Source organism: Heterodontus francisci, chromosome 2 (genome assembly GCF_036365525.1).
Source record: "Heterodontus francisci isolate sHetFra1 chromosome 2, sHetFra1.hap1, whole genome shotgun sequence".
In the NCBI taxonomy this organism is placed as follows: domain Eukaryota; kingdom Metazoa; phylum Chordata; class Chondrichthyes; order Heterodontiformes; family Heterodontidae; genus Heterodontus; species Heterodontus francisci.
The window spans coordinates 117,311,243-117,330,309 of record NC_090372.1 but is presented as its reverse complement, the minus strand read 5'-3'; the positions used below and the strand labels follow the sequence as shown (position 1 = coordinate 117,330,309).

Sequence of the window (19,067 nt, the reverse complement as noted above, 5' to 3'; positions counted from 1 at the left end):
TGGTGACACTTCCTGCAGAAGTGTTTATCTAGGACACATGGTGCATGAATGACTTCCCACTTGCCACAGGCTCTACATTCCACTTGGCAGAGCTGCCCTGCCATAGCTTAACTTTACAGATTATTTATTAAAAGTAGAATAGCTTACCAGGTACTCACCAAACAGCTCACAAAACGTGATGGATGGCTCTTCAGTTGGAATCCACGTGGAATAAGCTAGAGCCCGAGACGGTCACTGAGGAAGGAGATGTGGCTTTGAAAACAAGTTTTGGTAGACACCTTATCAAACACCAGGAGGGAAATAGAAAGCAATGAAGGTGAACAAGGTAAAAGAGACAAACAGAAATCCCATCGGAGAGAAGAGCAGAAGTTCTTCAAAGTAAGCATTCCTGGAAGAAAAGTGGCAGTGAATTAAACACTAAAATAAAAGCAAAATGCTACAGGTGCTGGAAATCTGAAATAAAATAAAAAGTGCTGGAAATACTCAGCAGATCTGGCAGCATCTATGGAGAGAGAAGCAGAGTTAACGATTCAGGTCTGTGACCTTTCATCAGACTGGCAAAGGTTAGAAAAGAATTAGGTTTTAAACAAGTGAAGGGGGTGGGGTACAGGTGGGTGGGCAGTTTGGTGGGGAAGAGAACAAAAGAAAAGGTGTGTGATGGGGCAGAGGGCAGAAGAAATTAAATAACAAAGCTGTCATGGGGCAAAGGAAAAGAGCATGTTAATGCTTGTGGTGAAAGACAAAGGATTAGTCCAGAGAGCGTGTTAGTGGCAGAGTAATGAGCAGCTTTGTCCACATGAAAAACAGGCACGTGGTTAAAAAAAATTTAAAAAAAGAAAAATATGAAAAAAAGGCCAGTCATGCTCTAAAATTGTTGAACTCCAGGTTGAGTCTGCAAGGTTGTAGAGTGCCTAATCGAAAGGTGAGCTGCTGCTCCTCGAGCTTGCGATGATGTTCACGATGTAATATGTGGAAATAATCATCCATGTAGCTGGCTAGCTAGAAGGCACACCACTGTACAATCAGCAAACAGTTCTGATATCTAAATGTTGTCACATTGTTAACAGCCTAGAACAGGGGTCGGCAATCTTTTTGACGTGAAGAGACTTTTCTAAAAAATTTGCCTGAAATAAAAACTATCGGGAGCCGCAAGATGGAAAAAATTAAAGAACAGAGTAAAAGCAAAAGCATACCTTAAAGGGGAAAATGTGTTTATCAAAAATCTAAGGAATTTATTTGATGCTGTAAACGTCATTTGCTTTAACCTCTCTCTGATGCTTAAAAGAATGACTGCAATTACTACTGAATTCATGTAATTTCAATCTTGTATATAGGTCGGCAAAAATCCAGATTCTACATCCCAGGAATCGGGAAAAACTGTTATTTTTGTTTTAAAAGTTGAATCTTAATGTTACCCAAATCTTAAATTTGTCTTTGACTTTATTAACTTTTTTCTGGAGAATCATAACTTTCACTTCTAAGTGGATATTTTTGGATAAGGATTTGAGCTTTGCAAACAATTGCCAGGCAGAATTCAGTTTTTTGTTAACATGAAACATTTCATTCCATATCAGACACACAGGAGTCCTTTCTTTAAAATCAGAGGTATATGTAATGTGTTCTTTATGTAGTCTGATGCAACATAAATGAGATTTGTGGAGTCCAGTTTGCTGAAGATCTCAAACAGGTTTATTAACAGCTCAACTATTATATACAGTACAGAGCAAACTATTTACATAACCTTCATCTGGGTGTTACAGTTGCTGAGTGACTCTGGCTTCAAGTCACAAGACTACGTCCTGGTACTCAGCTCATTAGCATACTGAGATCTTAAAGGGACATCACTCTTAAAGGCAATCATACAACAGTATATACACATTAAAACACGTATTTCTTTTTTGCATTTTGTGATATTGATTGTTAAGGCTATTCAAGTGCCGTACAACTTTTGAAGCCTGCCAGCATAGAAACTAAATTTTTAATTAAGCAAATAGAAGCGGAAAATTGCGTTGCCATCCAGTTCTTTGATTTGTCCTTTTCTTGACTTAATATTTTAGTTTTTTTTTATGATAATGTGATTCAACTGGAAAAGGTTGGGAGTTGCAAATGAGATGTTAAAGAGTTGCATGTGACTCCAGAGCTGCAGATTGCCGACCCTTGGCCTAGAAGATAAATTAATTAGTTATTTTTAGAAAGCCTTTATCCAAAGATATAAATATGGTAATGGGCATTTCCCTGATATATGACTTTAATTCTCCAGTTTTTCCTTTCTGTGAGTTCCTGGCTTTATGGCATGATAAAAAAAATTGCTACTGACATGTTTGAGAGTGATTCATGAAGTGAATTTAATAAAGAAGGGCATGATCTTGCAATGGTGTAAAATCAGCATAGTCTGAAAGTCATGATAGCAATGCAATGAGTAGTGCCTGTGCTTTGTTGCGTCAATGATAAAAGAGATAGAGATGAGGAAGAAAAAGTGTGCTTATGAAAGATGTCAGGGAGATGATACAATGGAGAACCAGGCTGAATTTAGAAGGTTCAGAGGGAAAGTGAAAAAGCAAGTAAGGGAAGCAAAAGGAGAGTATGACATAACATAAAAAGGAACCCCAAAGTCTTCAATATGCATATTAATTGTAAAAGGGTGGTAAAAGGTGGAGTAGAGATGATTAGGGACCACAAGGGGGATTTATGCATGGAGGCAGTGGGAATAGCTGAGGTATTAAATGAATACTTTGGATCTGTCTTTATCCACTGGAAGGATTTAAAATTGATGAGGAGGAGGTATTAGATGGGCTGTCTGTACTTAAATTTGATAAAGCATCAGGACTGGATGAGATGCATCCAAGGATACAGAGGGAAGTGAGAGTGAAAATTGCAGAGGTACTGGCCATAACTTTCCAGGCTCCCTTAGACTCAGGGGTGGAGAATTGCAAATTTTACACCCTAGTTCAAAAAATGATGCAAAGATAAGTCCAGCAGCTACAAGCCAGTCAGTTTAACTTTGGTGTTGGGGAAACTTCTAGAAACAATAATTTGGGACAAAATTAATAGTCACATAGACAAATGTGGGTTAATTAAGAAAAGCCAGCATAGATTTGTTAAGGGAAAATCATGTTTAACGAACTTGCTGGAGTTTTTTGAAGGGGTAACTGAGAGGGTTGATGAGTGCAATGCTGTTGATGTGGTGTGCATGGACTTCCAAAAGGCATTTGATACAGTGCCAAACAACAGAATTATGAGTTAAGTTATAGCTCGTGGAATAAAAGGGACAGTAGTAATATGGATACAAAATTGGCTGAGTGACAGGAAACAGAGAGTAATGGTTAATGGATGTTTTCGGGCTAGAGAAAAGTTTGTAGTGGAGTTCCCCAGGGGTCAGTGTTGGAACTCTTGCTCTTCCTGATGTATATTAATGACTTAGACCTTGGTATACAGGGCACAATTGCAAAATTTGTGGATGATACGAAACTTGGAAGCATTGTGAACTGTGAGGAGGATAGTGTAGAACTTCAAAAGGACATAGACAAGCTGGTGGAATGGACAAGTGGCAGATGACGTTCAATGCAGAGAAATGTGAAGTGATTCATTTTGGTAGGAAGAACATGGAGAGACAATATAGAATAAAGGGTACAATTCTAAGGGGGGTGCAGGAGCAGAGAGACCCGCGTGTATATGCACATAAGTCATTGAAGGTGACAGGTTGAGAGAGCGGTCAATAAAGCATACAATATCCTAGGCTTTATTAATAGGGCATAGAGTACAAGAGCAAGGAAGTTATGTTTAAGTTGTTTAAGACACTAGTCCAGCCTCAGCTGGAGTATTGCATCCAGTCTGGGCGCCGCATTTAAGGAAAGATGTGAAGGCATTGGAGAAAGTGCAGAAAAGATTCATGAGAATGGTTCCAGGGATGAGGAACTTCTGTTATGAAGATAGATTGGAGAAGTTGGGACTGTTTCCCTTGGAGAAGAGAAGGCTGAGAGGAGATTTGATAGAGGTATTCAAAATCATGAGGGGTCTGGACAAGGTAGATAGGGAGAAACTGTCCCCACTTGTGGAAGGACCAAGAACAAGAGGGCACATATTTAAGGTAATTAGCAAAAGAAGCAATGGCGACATGAGGAAAAACTTTTTCACGCAGCGAATGGTTAGGATCTGGAATTTACTGCCAGAGAGTGTGGTGCAGGCAGGTTAAATTGAGGCATTCAAAAGGGAATTAGATAGTTACCTGAAAAGGAAGAATGTACAGGGTTATGGGGAGAAGGCGGGGGAATGGCACTAACTGAATTGCTCACTCGGAGAGCTGGTGCAGACATGATGGGCTGAATGGCCTCCTTATGCGCTGTAACAATTCTGTGATTCTGTGAATTGGATTGAGATCAACCATGAAATGCTTTTTAAAACAAAAGACTCCAGAAATTACTGTTGGAGAGATATTAGTGGTCGAATGTTTGCCCCTTCATACAAAGCTCTCTTGTCTTATTTTAGCAGATGGATTAATTTGTATAATATAATAATTTGCAAAATATTTTCATATTTGTTCTATTAGTGAGGTTGATCTTTATTATTTATAAAGGATGAAGAAAATGTTAAGCATATTCAGTCTTTTTCATTTCCTGTGGGGGTAGGAAATCTCCTCTTCTGCAGTCCGTCTGGTGTCCTAAACACACACTGTATGCTGAGCTGCTGTCAGGCCTTCACCAGTCCTGCTCTCGGCCAGCTACTCAGGGGGTATGTAAATCAGCCTGAGGATTCTCCCTGCAATAGCCTTTTATTCAGGGAAAATTCTAATCTCTGTACAGAAAAGAAACTCAGCACAAGACTTAACCATAACTTTACTGTGAATTTACCCAGGCTTCAACAGCATCTAACCAAGTCTCCAACACTCAGTCAGAGACTTATGTGGAGATTGCAATCTCTTTCCTCCCACAGGTCACAATCTTTTATGTGTTTGCACTGTACTTGCAATTACCAGCATATTGTCAGCTTTCATTTACTGGACAGGAAGAGAATGCTGTGAGTGTGGCTGGCACCACATTTTTATGTTTTCTAAAAGGGCTTGTGCTTCTGCTATGAATGCTGGATTAATCCTGCTTTGACACCTATCTCTCACTTTCTCTCACTCTCCAGTGAGTTAACGTAAAATCCCTTAGACAGATGGGCTGTGAAGAGAAATAAAAACAGAAGAAATGAAGCAGAGAAAATAAAACAAAGGCAGGACAAAAAGATTAAGAAACAGGAGTGATGAGAGGAGTTGAGGAGAAATATGCATGAATGGCACTTGACCATCCTTGGGGCCTATTTAGCAAGTGCAGCTTGTCACTGATAGTGATGCTTTTTGTATTCATTCATGGGATGTTAGCACTGCTGGCAAGGCCAGCATTTATTGCCCAACCCTAATAGCCCTTCTGGTGTAAAAACACCCACAGTGCTGTTAGGAAGGGAATCTCAGGATTTTGACCCAGTGACGGTGAAGGAACGGCAATATATTTCCAAGTCAGGATGGTGTGTGACTTGGTGGGAAACTTGCAGGTGGCATTGTTCCCATTGACCTGTTCCCTTGTCCTTCTAGGTGGTAGAGGTCAAGGGTTTGGAAGGTGTGGTTGAAGGAGCCTTGGCCAGTTGCTGCATTGCATCTTGTAGATGGTACACACTGATACCACTGTGCGCCAGTGGTGGAGGGAGCGAATGTTTAAGGTGGTGGATGGGGTGCCGATCAAGCGGACATCTTTGTTCTGGATGGTGTCAAGCTTTTTGAGTGTTGTTGGCGCCACACTCATCCAAGCAAGTGGATAGTATTCCATCACACTCCTGACTTGTGCCTTGTAGATGGTAGACATGCTTTCGGAGTCAAGAGGTGAGTTACTCGCTGTAGAATTCCCATCCTCTGACCTGCTCTTGTAGCCACAGCATTTATATGGCTGGTCCAGTTAAGTTTCTGGTCAATGGTAATCCTCAGGATGTTGATGGTGGGGGATTCAGCAATGGTAATGCCATTGAATGTCAAGAGGAGATGGTTAGATTCTGTCTTGTTGGAGATGGTCATTCCTTGGCACTTGTGTGAGGCTAATGTTACTTGCCATTTATTAGCACAAGCCTGAATGGTGTCCAGTTTTTGCTGCATGTGGGCACAGACTGCTTCAGTATCTGAAGAGTTGTGAATGGGACTGAACGTGCAATCATCAGTGAACATCCCCATTTCTGACCTTATGATGGAGGGAAGATCATTGATGAAGCAGCTGAAGATGGTTGGGCCTAGGACACTACCCTAATTAACACCTGTAGCGATGTCCTGCAACTGAGATGTTTGGCCTCCAACAACCATAAACATCTACCTTTGTGCTAGACATGACTCCAGCCAGTGGAGAGTTTCCACCCGATTCCCATTGACTTCAATTTTATTCAAGCTGCTTGATGTTATATTGGTCAAATGCTACCTTGATGTCAAGAGCAGCCACTCTCAACTCACCTCTGAAATTCAGCTCTTTTGTCCATGTTTAGACCAAGGCTGTAATGAGGTTTGTAGTCAAGTGGTCCTGGTGGAACCCAAACTGAGCATCAAGGTGCAGGTTATTGCTGGATAAGTGCTGCTGGATAGCACTGCCAATGTCACTTTCCATCACTTTGCTGATGATTGAGAGTATACTGATGGGGCGGTAATTGGCCAGATTGGATTTGTCCTACATTTTGTGGACAGGACATATCTGGGCAATTTTCCACATTGTTGGGTAGATGCCAGTGTTGTAGCTGTACTGGAACAACTTGGCTAGGGGCACATCTAGTTCTGGAACACAAGTTTTCAGCACTACAGCCAGGATGTTATCGGGGGCCTTAGCCTTTGCTATATCCAGTGCGTTCAACAGTTTTTTGATATTATGTGCAGTGAATTGAATTGGCTGAAGATTGGAATCTGTGATGGTGGGGATCTCAGGAAGAGGTTGAGATGGATCATCCACTTGGTACTTCTGGCTGAAGATGGTTGCAAATGCATCAGCCTTGTCTTTTTGAACCCACATACTGGGTTCCCTCAACATTGAGGATGGGGATATTTGTGAAGTCTCCTCTTCCCATTAGTGGTTTAATTGCCCACCACAATTCACAATTGGATGTGGCAGGACTGCAGAGCTGTGATCTGATCTGTTGGTTGTGGGATCGCTTAGCTCTGTCTATAGCATTCTGCTTCCCTACTTAGCATGTTTCAGCAATAACCTGCACCTTGTGCTCAGTTTGGGTTCCACCAGGACCACTTGACTGCAAACCTGTGTTGTAGCTTCACCAGGTTGGTACCTCATTTTTAGGTATGTCTGGTGGTGCCCCTGGCATACTCTCCTATACTGCTCATTGAACCAAAGTTGGTCTTTTGGCTTAATGGTAATTGTAGAGTGAGGGATATGCTGGGTCATGAGGTTACATAACGTGGTGGAGTACAATTCTGCTGCTGCTGATGGCCCACAGTGCCTCATGGATGCCCAGCTTTGAGTTGCCATATCTGATGTGAATCTATTCCATTTAGCATGGCAGTTGTGCTACACAACACGAAGGAAGGTGCACTCAGTGTGAAGGCAGGATTTAGTCTCCACAACGACTGTGCGTTGGTCATTCCTACCACTCCTCTCATGGTCAGATGCATCTGCAGAAAGTAGACTGATCAGGACAAGTTCAAATAACTTTTTCCCTTTTATTGGTTCTCTCATCATCTGCTGCAGACCCAGTCTGGCAGATATTTCCTTCAGGATAGACATGAAAGACCGCCCACCTCGTGGTGCTTCTTCCAAATGGTATTAAACATAGAGGAGTACTGATTCATCAGTTGAGGAACAGCAGTAGGTGATAATCAGGTGCCTTGAGACCTCATGGGGCCCCGAGTTAATTTTGAGGGCTCCCTTCCACCACCTCTGATGGTGATTGAAAGGTATGATTTTGTGAGTATGACTATGTCAGGCTGTTGCGTGACTAGTCTGTGGCACAACTCTCCCAATTTTGACACATGTCCCCAGATGTTAGTGAGGAGGTCTTTGCAGGGTTGATTGAGCTGAGGGTGCCTATATCATATCGCATCCCTCAGTCGATGTCGGGTGGTCCATCTGGTTTTATTCCTATTGGACTTTTCTGTCACAGTTTTGATGCAATTGCATGGCTTACTAGGCCATTTCAGAGAGCACTTAAGAGTCAACCACATCACTGTGGATCTGGAATCACATGTAGACCAGACTGGGTAAAGATGGCCCTTCAAGACATTAGTGAACCAGATAGGTTTTTACAACAATCCAGTGCCTCATGACCACTATCAATGAGGCTAGCTTTTATTTTCCAGATTGAATTTATTCTGAATTGAATCCCAGCTGCCGTGGTGGGATTTGAACTTGTGCCAAGAGCATTGGTCCAGTCCTACCGAATTACTAGCCCAGTAACTTTACCACTATGCTATCATTCCCGGTTTATATTTTACATGCATCTCTGTTCTATAATATGCTGTTGAAATCTCATACCTAGGATTTGTCCAGTGCCAACAGCCCTGTTTAACCCCTAGAATTCCTACCAGTAAATCCTGAACACATTTCACAGTAGCTGTGGGAGAAAAGCAGATGATATGGAACATGAAGAGATTTCAACTTTTATGCCATGGGTTCCTTCCAAGTTGTAGCTGCTGACATCAGTGACATTTCACAGTTCAAAGTTCACTGCTGTATCTAGGAGGTTACTACACTAGTAGGAACACCTATGTCTTCTTCCCTATGAGCAAAATGACGCAGTACTGGAGAGCACTTGGCTTGACCTGCTTGGTAGAACTCCCCAGAGAGCAGGGTGCCACAGACTGCAGAAAATTATCATGCATCCTTCATATTATCAGCTTGACATCATTATCAATCATAAGGGGCTGTGATCTGTCAGGTGCAGCTGCTTTTTGACAATGCAGTTCTTTTAGTTTTTAGTTTAGTTTAGAGATACAGCACTGAAACAGGCCCTTCGGCCCACTGAGTCTGTGCCGACCATCAACCACCCATTTATACTAATCCTACACTAATTCCATATTCCTACCACATCCCCACCTGTCCCTATATTTTCCCTACCACCTACCTACACTAGGGGCAATTTCTAATGGCCAATTTACCTACCAACCTGCCTCTGCCTACTATCCAAACAGCAGCCATTATTCTTTCATCCTGTGCCAGTCCTCTGTGTCACCTTTATTCAAGCCAGGCTAGCAACTTACAGGCTGACTACTGGGCAACAAGGACTTTCACCTTTGGAAATGGCTTATGATTCCTGTCTGGAACCCAGATACAGCTGCAGAGCTGATCTACAACAAGGTTATGTTACCTCCAGAAACATCTTTGAACAATTGGTGTGCACAAGCTTCTGCTGCCCGGATCATTCTGGAGGAGCTTTGCAGTACACACCTCAGTCAGTATCCAGATTTGTGGTTGTCTGCTACATGTTGCACAACTTTGCCATCACAATGGACGAGCCCTATCACTGCCAGGGCAGCAACAAGTGCAAGAGGAGGAATAAAGGGAGGAGGAGAGACCACCACTGCTCCAAACTGCCAGAACTCCTGGAGACCAGCTTATCGAGGAGTGTTTCATCTAAATCAGCACTCACATTTTCAATACAGTCATTGTCATCACCGTCCTTACTACCACCACCTGATTGCTTTCCTTCACCCCAGCCTTATGAGCCTTCTCTTCACTGCAAAGATAAATCCAGAACAAAAAAACAAATTTATCAAACAAATACTAGCACAGTAGATGGCTTAGCTAGCCAAAAATTTACTAATAACCTTTGTGTCTGTCTTGTGTGCTCCTCTCCTATCCTGGTGCCCCTACAAAATGTTTCCCCAGTAATTTAGGGCGGCACAGTGGCGCAGTGGTTAGCACCGCAGCCTCACAGCTCCAGGGACCCGGGTTCGATTCTGGGTACTGCCTGTGTGGAGTTTGCAAGTTCTCCCTGTGTCTGCGTGGGTTTTCTCCGGGTGCTCCGGTTTCCTCCCACAAGCCAAAAGACTTGCAGGTTTTTAGGTAAATTGGCCATTATAAATTGTCACCAGTATAGGTAGGTGGTAGGGAAATATAGGGATAGGTGGGGATGTTTGTTGGGAATATGGGATTAGTGTAGGATTAGTATAAATGGGTGGTTGATGTTCGGCACAGACTCGGTGGGCTGAAGGGCCTGTTTCAGTGCTGTATCTCTAATCTAATCTAAACTATAGTTTGGGAGGTGGAAGGCTGTTGAGTTTCCATTGAGAACACATCAGATGGCCAGGGAGAATAGCCTCGAGCAGCTCTGGGCCTAGCGTGCCTGGCTTTAGACTGCACCATGTTGGTGTGGCTGAGCTAGCTGTGTGGTTCTACCAAGTGTTGTGGGATCGCTTTGAGACTGTAAGTGAAGGCTACTGAAGGAAGTGATATTTCGTCACACGTGACCATAGAGTTGTGGGTGTAGTCTGACAGAGTGAGACATGTGTAGATGTGCTCCTGTAGTAGCTGTGTATATGTATATATATATATTCTAGTAAATTTATAATAAAAATCTACATATTCTTTGGATATTACTTGTAGTCCTGTGAATCTTACAATAGTTAACATACCAAAGGAACAAGTAATATTACACCAAGGGCAGTGGCGAATTGAATGGCGGAAGAGCAGTCATGCTGTCATCCTGAATGAGGACAGCAGGTGTCAGTAAATTGGGTCTATTCTGCCTGGAGTTTGGAGGAAAAGAGGTGATCTCATTGAAACATATAAGATCCTGAAAGGGCTTGACAGGGTAGAAACTGGGAGGTTGTTTCCCCCGGCTGGGGAATCTGGAACACAGGCACAGTCTCAGGATAAGAGATCAATAATTTAGGATTGAAATAAAGAGAAATTTCTTAGAGGGTCGTGAATCTTTGGAATTGTCTACTTCAGAGGATTGTGGATGCTCTATAGGTGAACATATTGAAAGCTGGGATTGATAGATTATTGATCTCTCGGGGAATCAAGGAATATGGGGAGCAGGCAGGAAAATGGAGTTGAGGCAGATCAGCTATGATCGTATTGAATGGCGGAGCAGGCTTGAGAGGCCATATCGGCCACTCGTGTTACAATTTCTTATGTTCTTATGTTCTCACGGAGCCATGGCCATTCTCCTGGGTCTGTGCCTCAGCAGCACTATGGCTCTGTCAATGGCAGCTTGTCACACAGAGTGTATGGGTCAGATAGAAGTCAGAAGGAAAATAGAAGATAAGGTATGAAGAAATGGCAGTGTGAATATAATCAGTAGGCAGCACAAATATTGTGAGCTACCTGAGTCTATACTAATAGGCGTATGCTCGGTCGTGATCAAATTTCTAGCCCACATTTAATAAACACTTTGCAAAACTGTTACATAAAAACTATTTCTTACTAAAAACTAAATGAATGAATCAAAAATAATATACCATCATTTTTATTTTTTTTTATTCATTCATGGGATATGGGCGTCACTGGCTAGGCCAACATTTAACAGTAGCATCAAGTTAAAACAAAAATATAAAAATATATGAAAAATAAAAAGCTTAAAAAAAGGAAACCTTAAATGGACAGAAGATTGGCTAGCTAACAGGAAACAGAGAGTAGGCATAAATGAATGATTTTCTGCTTGGCAAGATGTAACAAATGGTGTGTCACAGGGATCTGTGCTGGGGCCTCAACTTTTTACAATTTATATTAATGACTTGGATGAAGGGACCGAAGGTATGGTTGCTAAATTTGATGATGACACAATGATAGGTAGGAAAGTAACTTGTGAAGAGGACATAGGGGTAAACAAAGGGATATAGATAGGTTAAGTGAGTGGGCAAAGATCTGGCAAATGGAGTATAATGTGGGAAAATGTGAAATTGTCCATTTTGGTAATGGTGAGAGTTGCAAAGCTCTGGGATGCAGAGGGATCTGGGTATCCTAGTGCATGAATCACAAAAGGTTCAGGAAGTAGAGATGAGGAGAAATTTTTTCCGTCAGAGTGTCGTGAGTCTTTGGAACTCTCTTCCTCAAAAGACGGTGAGAGCAGTCTTTGGATATTTCTAAGGCAGAGGTGGATAGATTCTTGATAAAGAAAGGGGTGAAAGATTATTGGGGGTAGGTGGGAATGTGGAGTTGAAGTTACAATCAGATCAGCCATGATCTTATTGAATGGCAGAACAGGCTGAAGGGGCCGAGTGGCCTACTCCTGGTCCTAATTCGCATGTACGCATGTTCGTATGTTAAAGAAGTTCCCAGTAAACATGCATTTATTAAACCTTTTATGAAGATTTAATAAAAATGTGCAAGTTTTATCAATTACTGAGTATAAAATTGAAAACACCACAATGGAGATGGCATTTCTCACACAATGGTACATCAAATATGTAGTGGTGATCTGCCCAAAGGCAGGTCCTCTGCTCATTTCTCCATGCCTCATGGTCCTGTGCTTTTCTCTTCAGTTGCTCGTAAGAGCCTCCCTTTTTTTAACTTCCATGAGAAATGAGTAACATGTCTAGGGAAAATGTACTTGGAGTGGTTTCCCATTGCCTTCCTCAATTTGCTTTAAAGACAACACAAGTCCTCTTCCCAAAAGATCTTCCACCTGTAAGCAGCCGTTGTCCCTCGAGGTTTTAGCTCTTCCGCCATCATCACCGAAAGCTTGCTGGTTCCACCATTGGCCATGGCTCGTAACCCTGAGCATGAGACCCTTACCTGGGCCTAAGGCAACTCACAAAATGGCAAGGACGACCATGCCCTGAGGGTTCAAATGACCCTGCTACCCTAATTAAACAGCCATTATATTAATACCTTTTAAGCTTTGGGTATTGTTCTGTGTGAAGAATGCAGATATAAGATCACACAACAATTAAATTTATAATCAGAGAAGTGAATTACCCTGAATCTGAGTAATTTACACTGGCTCACTGTAAGTCTACTTTAAGGAGTTTATTGTCAAACTAATTACCAAACAGTACAGTGGGTTGGGGTGGGGGGGGGGGGGTGGGGGGGTTGGTGGTGTGTCTTACCCTGCTGTTTCCTCTCATGGTCAGAAAGGCTTTCTTACACCCAGCTGTTTATGTCCATTGCCTTACACTGTAAGTCACAACTGCTTAGGTCATGCCCAGCTGTTAGGTGTTGGAAAAGAGTTTGCATTCTTTCTTCAAGGCTGAAGAGTTTGCCTAATAAGGATTTCCAGTGATTAAGTCAAGACATTCCTTTTATTTCTTTCCTTTATTTCTGCAAACCAAATACATGCTTGATTTACTGACTGGGAACTAACTGATTGCTGAAGGATTAAAGTCCTGACATTACTTGCAAAACTGTGGCTTTCCCTCACCTAGTCAAACAAAGGCTGATCAACATCAACAACTTGCATACATGTAGTGTCTTTAATGTCGTGAAATAAAAATAATCCAAGTCATTTCACAGGAGCATGGTCAGATAAAATTTGACACCAAGCCACATAAGGCAACATTAGGACAGTTGACCAAAAGCTTTATCAAAGAGGTAGACTTTAAGCAGCGTCTTCAAGGTGGAGAGAGAGAGAGATGGAGAGGTTTAGGGAGGGAACTCCACAGCTTAAGCCCAGACAGCTGAAAGCATATTCAGCTTTATAAGTTTATTATAAAACATAATTTTTGTTGAATACTTAGAAAATCAATAAGAATGGACTTTGCTAATATTCAACTGGTTTGTATGTCCATGTTGTTTGTAGTTTATATTAGGTGGATAATTTTAACCCCCAAAATGGGCAGATTTGGTCAGATGGGAAGTTAAAATGTGAAAAATCTCAAACCCGAACACAATCCTCTTCGAACCCGCCCATTTCGGTAGGCGAGATGGAAAGGTAGGCAACAAGTCCACTCCCAGGTTGCTCATTTAAATATTTAATACAACTGCGATTTATACAGAAATATCTGTATTTCAAACTTAACACTGGTCAGCGGGGTTTCTCAGACTTTGGAAAACCTGGCAGGTAAAGGGAGGTGACGACTGTTGCATAGAACAACTAAGTATCTTTCCAGCACTACATGAGGGCTAAGAGGAGAAGAAGTACTTTCCACTGGCCCACCAAGCAAAGCTATTCATCTCCCCAGAGATCAGACCCACCCCTTTGATCACAGAGCCCATCACTTCCTCCAATCCCTCTCCAAACTCCCCCTAATCTCTCTCTGACTGCCCTTCCCCCATTTCTGCCCAGATCTCTCTCTCAACTCCACGATCATCCCAGACCCTCCATATCAAGCTGTATCCATGCATTCCCTTGTGATCTCTACCCTGAGAAGCAGGAAAGCTAGATGTTCCTGGGCTATGGCCTTCTCTACAGAGTTCTCCATCCAGCCAGGAGCCAAGCATGTCATTCAGGCTAGCTTCAGGGCAAGGAACCAGTTAAAAAAACATGCACGTCATGAAGTTAAAACTTCACGGTGTTAACTTTTCCCACCCTAGCTTGGAATCCCACCGCAGTAAATGTTGGGGCAACTATTCAACTGCAGTAGTCTGAAATAAAGATTGCCAAACCTTAGGACAAAAAAAGGTAGAAACAGAGGCATTGGTCTATATATTGGATTGTGTCCCAATTGGGTTGTGAACTAGGCACAGTACATGCTGGACATACCTAATGAGGCTGATGTAAGAACCAAACCAAATTGGTCCTCCTGCCTCTTTTAGGGTGATGCCACATGCACTAAACCCATCAGCAGCCCCCCAATGAGAGGACTGTAGAAGTCACAAGTAGCAGGAAGAAACAGCCATCCAGTCTAAGTGCTGAAATATTGACAGTAGTTTAAGGGCCATGTCATGACCAAATTCTGAGAAGGCTCCCATTGAAATGTAGCAGCTAGTCCTTCTACTGAGGTAACACTTTGAAGGAACATAAGAATAGGTAGAAGAAACCAGAGAGCATAGTCTCTCACCAGGCGCAAGCACAAGGAACATAAAGGGCTGGATTTTTAGGACCCGCCAGGGATGAGAATGGAAGCGAGTGGGTGATGAAAATACCGGCACCAGCTGGCATGCCAGTTTCCCGTCTCTGTTCCCGCCGCCAGCAAGTATCATCAGGGCAGGGGTGACCAACCCCAAGAACCCGCCCGATCTGCTAAAGTGTGCAATAAATGTTTAAAGATGTATTATACTTAATATGTTTTTAATAAATAACTAGGAGATGGCGGGCCTTCCCTAACCCCACCAATGGTCATTTCACTGCCCAATATTTACAAAACCTACCTTATTCCCTACCCGAACTTTACCCCCCAACCTTCTAACTTTTGCCCTTCAACCTCTTCCCACCATCCCCACAGCCAATAAAAATTGTTTTCCCCAAACCCCCACCCTACCCAACGTGAAAAGTTTATTCCTCCCCCCTCCCCACCAAGTTCTCGCCTTGGAACTCCATACAGAGCTCTGAAGGCGCACAAGCTGTGTTCGACAGCCGTAAGATTGGCGTGGGCCGGCTGCCGCCAGCAGGTAGGTTCATTTAAATCTAATTTTTATTAAGTTGAATATTTAGATGCAGGCCCTGCCGCCAGGCGGCGGAGGAACCTCAGTGCGGCACCCCGCCACCAGTAATATGCGGAGAGCCCTTGTCAACATTGGGGGTCGAGGCGGGCCTCTCCATGCTGAATGTTACGGGCACCCCCGCCGTGACCCAAGGTGTCGAGGAGCTGGTAAAATTCAGACCAGTATTTTGCCTGACGAGGTGGCTTCCACTCACAGCCACTGCTTTGCGGTGCTCTCCTTGTGTCCTTGAAGGAGGTGGAGGCAGGCTGCAAACTTAGCTGTAGTTGAGGCTGAGAGGCACATGGCTGTTGTCCTCATCATGAAGGTGCCAATAGGGGCACCTCCAGAGGGTGCTGCAGTGGCATCAATGCAGAAGCAGCCTCCGTTACTGGCCCCTGCTGCATAGATGGTCCCCTCAGTCAGAGGGGCCAAGGAGGCTGATGATGATGATGCCACCACATGAGGGGTGGCAGCCTCATCTTCCTCAGTGGCAGCCTCAGCCCTTGGCTGGCGCTTTGGATGGCCGGAAGGGAGCACCAGCTGGAGCACAACTGGCATCCATTCCAAACATCTCTGTGCCATCAGCGCCACTGACCAGTCCATGCTACAGAGTGTGGCATGCACTCTGTGAACATCAGTGTGCATTTACTGCATGCAGTCCGAGTGCTGCCGTATATGGCTCTCCATGAGGTTGGCCACTTTCTCAATGGAGAAGCTCTTGTGCTCGAACTCCTGAGCCATGGTGGTGCACATGAGCTGAATGGACTCCTCTCAGCCCATGACCCTGCACTGCCTCAGGGAATTCTGACATGTGGGAACGCATCTGTTGCTGCTGGTCTAAGTAGAGCCTCCTTTCCTATGACTCCTAAGGCTCTGCATCTGTGCCCAGCTAAGCAGGTCTGTGTCTGTCCTCTGACCTCTGAGGGGGTCTGCCACAGCTACCTCTGCATCTCTCAACTCTTCCTGCACACTCGTGCCATGCTCATCACCCAGTGCCACCCGATCTATGCACACGCGAGGACCCACCGAAGGGACTGTATCTGAGCAGGTGGATGGTGCACTTGTAAGGTGTGATGGTGCTAGCTCTGAGGTCTCCTCTGGCAGTACTTAGTCTGGTGCAGGTACAAGAACCTGCCCTCTGCCTCAACATTTGAAGTTGTGGGAGACACAAGAGATCATGAGAACTAACATTGGAGAGTAGAAGCCTCTGCAGTGCTGAGGTTTTCCAATGCAGCCAGGTCTTTGACATCCTGTCAGACAGGCTGGAGCGCAATGCAACCCCTTAATCTACGCATTCCAGTTTCTATTCACCATCTCCACCAGGTATACCCATTTCACCTTCCCCAACTTGCTCGTGGTCAGCAGCCCTGGTAATCTTCAGTGCTCCCTGTCCATGGTGTTGATGATGTACAGGATGGGAACCCTCCTCCTGTCTGGGCTTTTTCGCGAGCATTGTGAGCCTGTTTCTACTGCAAGGACAGAAGAGAGAGAGACAGAAGGCACCGCTGGCCTTGATGGCCAATGCCAGTGGCTCTTTGACATAGGAAGCTGCATGTATCAGTACTGGCAGGTCCTCAACAGTACTAGGGCTTTGAGCCATGCTGAGGAGTCAGTAAGTACCCATACACACTCCTCCCATATTCAGGAGCAGCATGTTCTCTTAGGTTCCTCAGCTGGAGTTTCTGCTGGGGGGTAAATACCCAGAGGCCTTTCATGAGGGTCTGGCATTGTATTCACCTTGTCAGAGTGAATAAGGTCATTGAACCTCTTCCTGAACTGCACCCAGTTCTCCCAGACCACACTCAGTTTACTCACAGTCTCCGCCACCTCGATCCAGGCCTGCTTGGTCTGGGAGGGCGCCTTCTTCTGCCACCCTCTGGAAAGAGGACCTACCCTCTGTCCCTCATTGCCTCCAGGAGGACCTCCAGATCCGCATCCACAAAACAAGGGGTTGCCTTGCCCCAGGTTCCAGCCTTCTCCCTCTCCTGCTCCATCAAAAATACAGCAATTATTTCATGAAATTGCAGCCAGAGTAATGGCTGCTGTGGTTGGTTTGAATCTTTCAGTCCCACTTCCATTCTCGCCCCTGCAGGCGCTAATGGGCTGCCCAACCAGCCCAATAGGCCCCCAAACAGTCACATAAACAAATAAACTGGTTGTTACCGCTTTGGAATGTCGTGTGGAGAAATGTATGAGTTCATCATGGCCCCCTAGCAACAGATACATGGCTGACATGAATAGGCTGGGCTTTCATTCCAAAGGCACCATATGAGATTTTTAGAAAATAAATTCATTTTACTTTTACCATCAGTTAGGTTTATGGCAAATTTGATAAACTAAAGATCCATTATGAAGAACAAAATACAGATCTAACATACTGTAAACTAAAGTAATCGCAAACAACTTGCAATATTGAACATTTGCGATTGAATTTATTCAATCAGAAACTCTCTTAAAAGGCACTTTAATCACAGGACGTACTACTGTAACATATTTCTAGTACTACAGGATGTAAAAAGGGAAGCAGGAAATGCTGACTCAGTATCATATTCTGGTTAGTTTTAGTTACTGTGAAATTATCTGAAGGTTCATCGCAGAAAACAGGACATGGTCACAGATACATAAACACAGCCAGTGGCTTATAACTACTTTTTTAAAGGGTTTTTAAAAAAGTTTATACAGTACCTCAGTCATCTTTTCTAAAGAGTTCTGTGGTCACATGAAGCACCCCAAGCCAATTAATGCAGCAATCCCAAACAAGTTCTGCCGCAAGAGAAAGTGAATTTTGCAGCCCATTACTAAGTGGTCCACACATAATTGCAATTTAAGAAAACTGTAACAGTAACAATTTTCAGATTTAAAAAATGGCACATGTTTAGAGAGCAGCAACTGAATTGTGGAGACAGACAGCAGCAGATCATGAGCTGAGATAAAGACAGCAGTAAACAGTAGTAGAAGCAGAAGCGGAAGCCTGGAGCAACTAATCTGCAGCTTGCCAGTCAGACGCCTGTAGTCAGCCAGCCTGAAACCACACTCCCCCAGCCGTGTCGCTAGCAACCATATTTTTAATAAAAAGAGTTTTTTTAGCCTTACTTTGGCAGAGGCACCTTAACTAAAGATTACTGTCCCCTGAACTTTTGCCATTAAACTTTAGAAAAAAATCTGCAAATTTTAAGCACATGGTAGTGATGAGGGTTTTACCTACATTGTCCTGCAATTGTGAAACCAAACTATACTTTATTGCCCCACCTACTGCAGCATTAGCATTAGTGATAGCTGTGCTTATGCCAGGGAAGGTAGAGCCCTGTGTGTTCATAATCACGTGCACTGAGCTCAATTTACCAACCTCCAGTGACATTTCTAATAGAAAGGAACTGGTATTAAAGTAGTTAGCATAATCTGCATAACTCAAATCCCTAGATGTAAGGGAATGATCTGACATGATACCAACAGAATTATTTCAGACGAGATACTTGATGGTATTAATCATATATCACTTACTCTGTATTTTTAGAATGCAAATAATTTTTATTTATTTAAAGGTTCAGGCTCCGAAATTCCCGAGAGTCTGCTGTACAAGTGTAAGTA

At 43.5% G+C, this 19,067-nt stretch overlaps 1 long non-coding RNA gene across 1 annotated transcript; it reads right to left on the bottom strand.

Annotated features, from left to right (window-relative positions):
- Window positions 1-1,793: 1,793 nt before the first annotated feature.
- Window positions 1,794-18,384, bottom strand: LOC137379911 (uncharacterized). The gene is made up of 3 exons (XR_010976937.1): window positions 18,165-18,384; window positions 9,601-9,687; window positions 1,794-2,162 (listed from the first exon to the last, which is right to left on the bottom strand). It is a non-coding gene; the product is annotated as an uncharacterized lncRNA (long non-coding RNA).
- Between the last annotated feature and the right edge of the window lie 683 nt (window positions 18,385-19,067).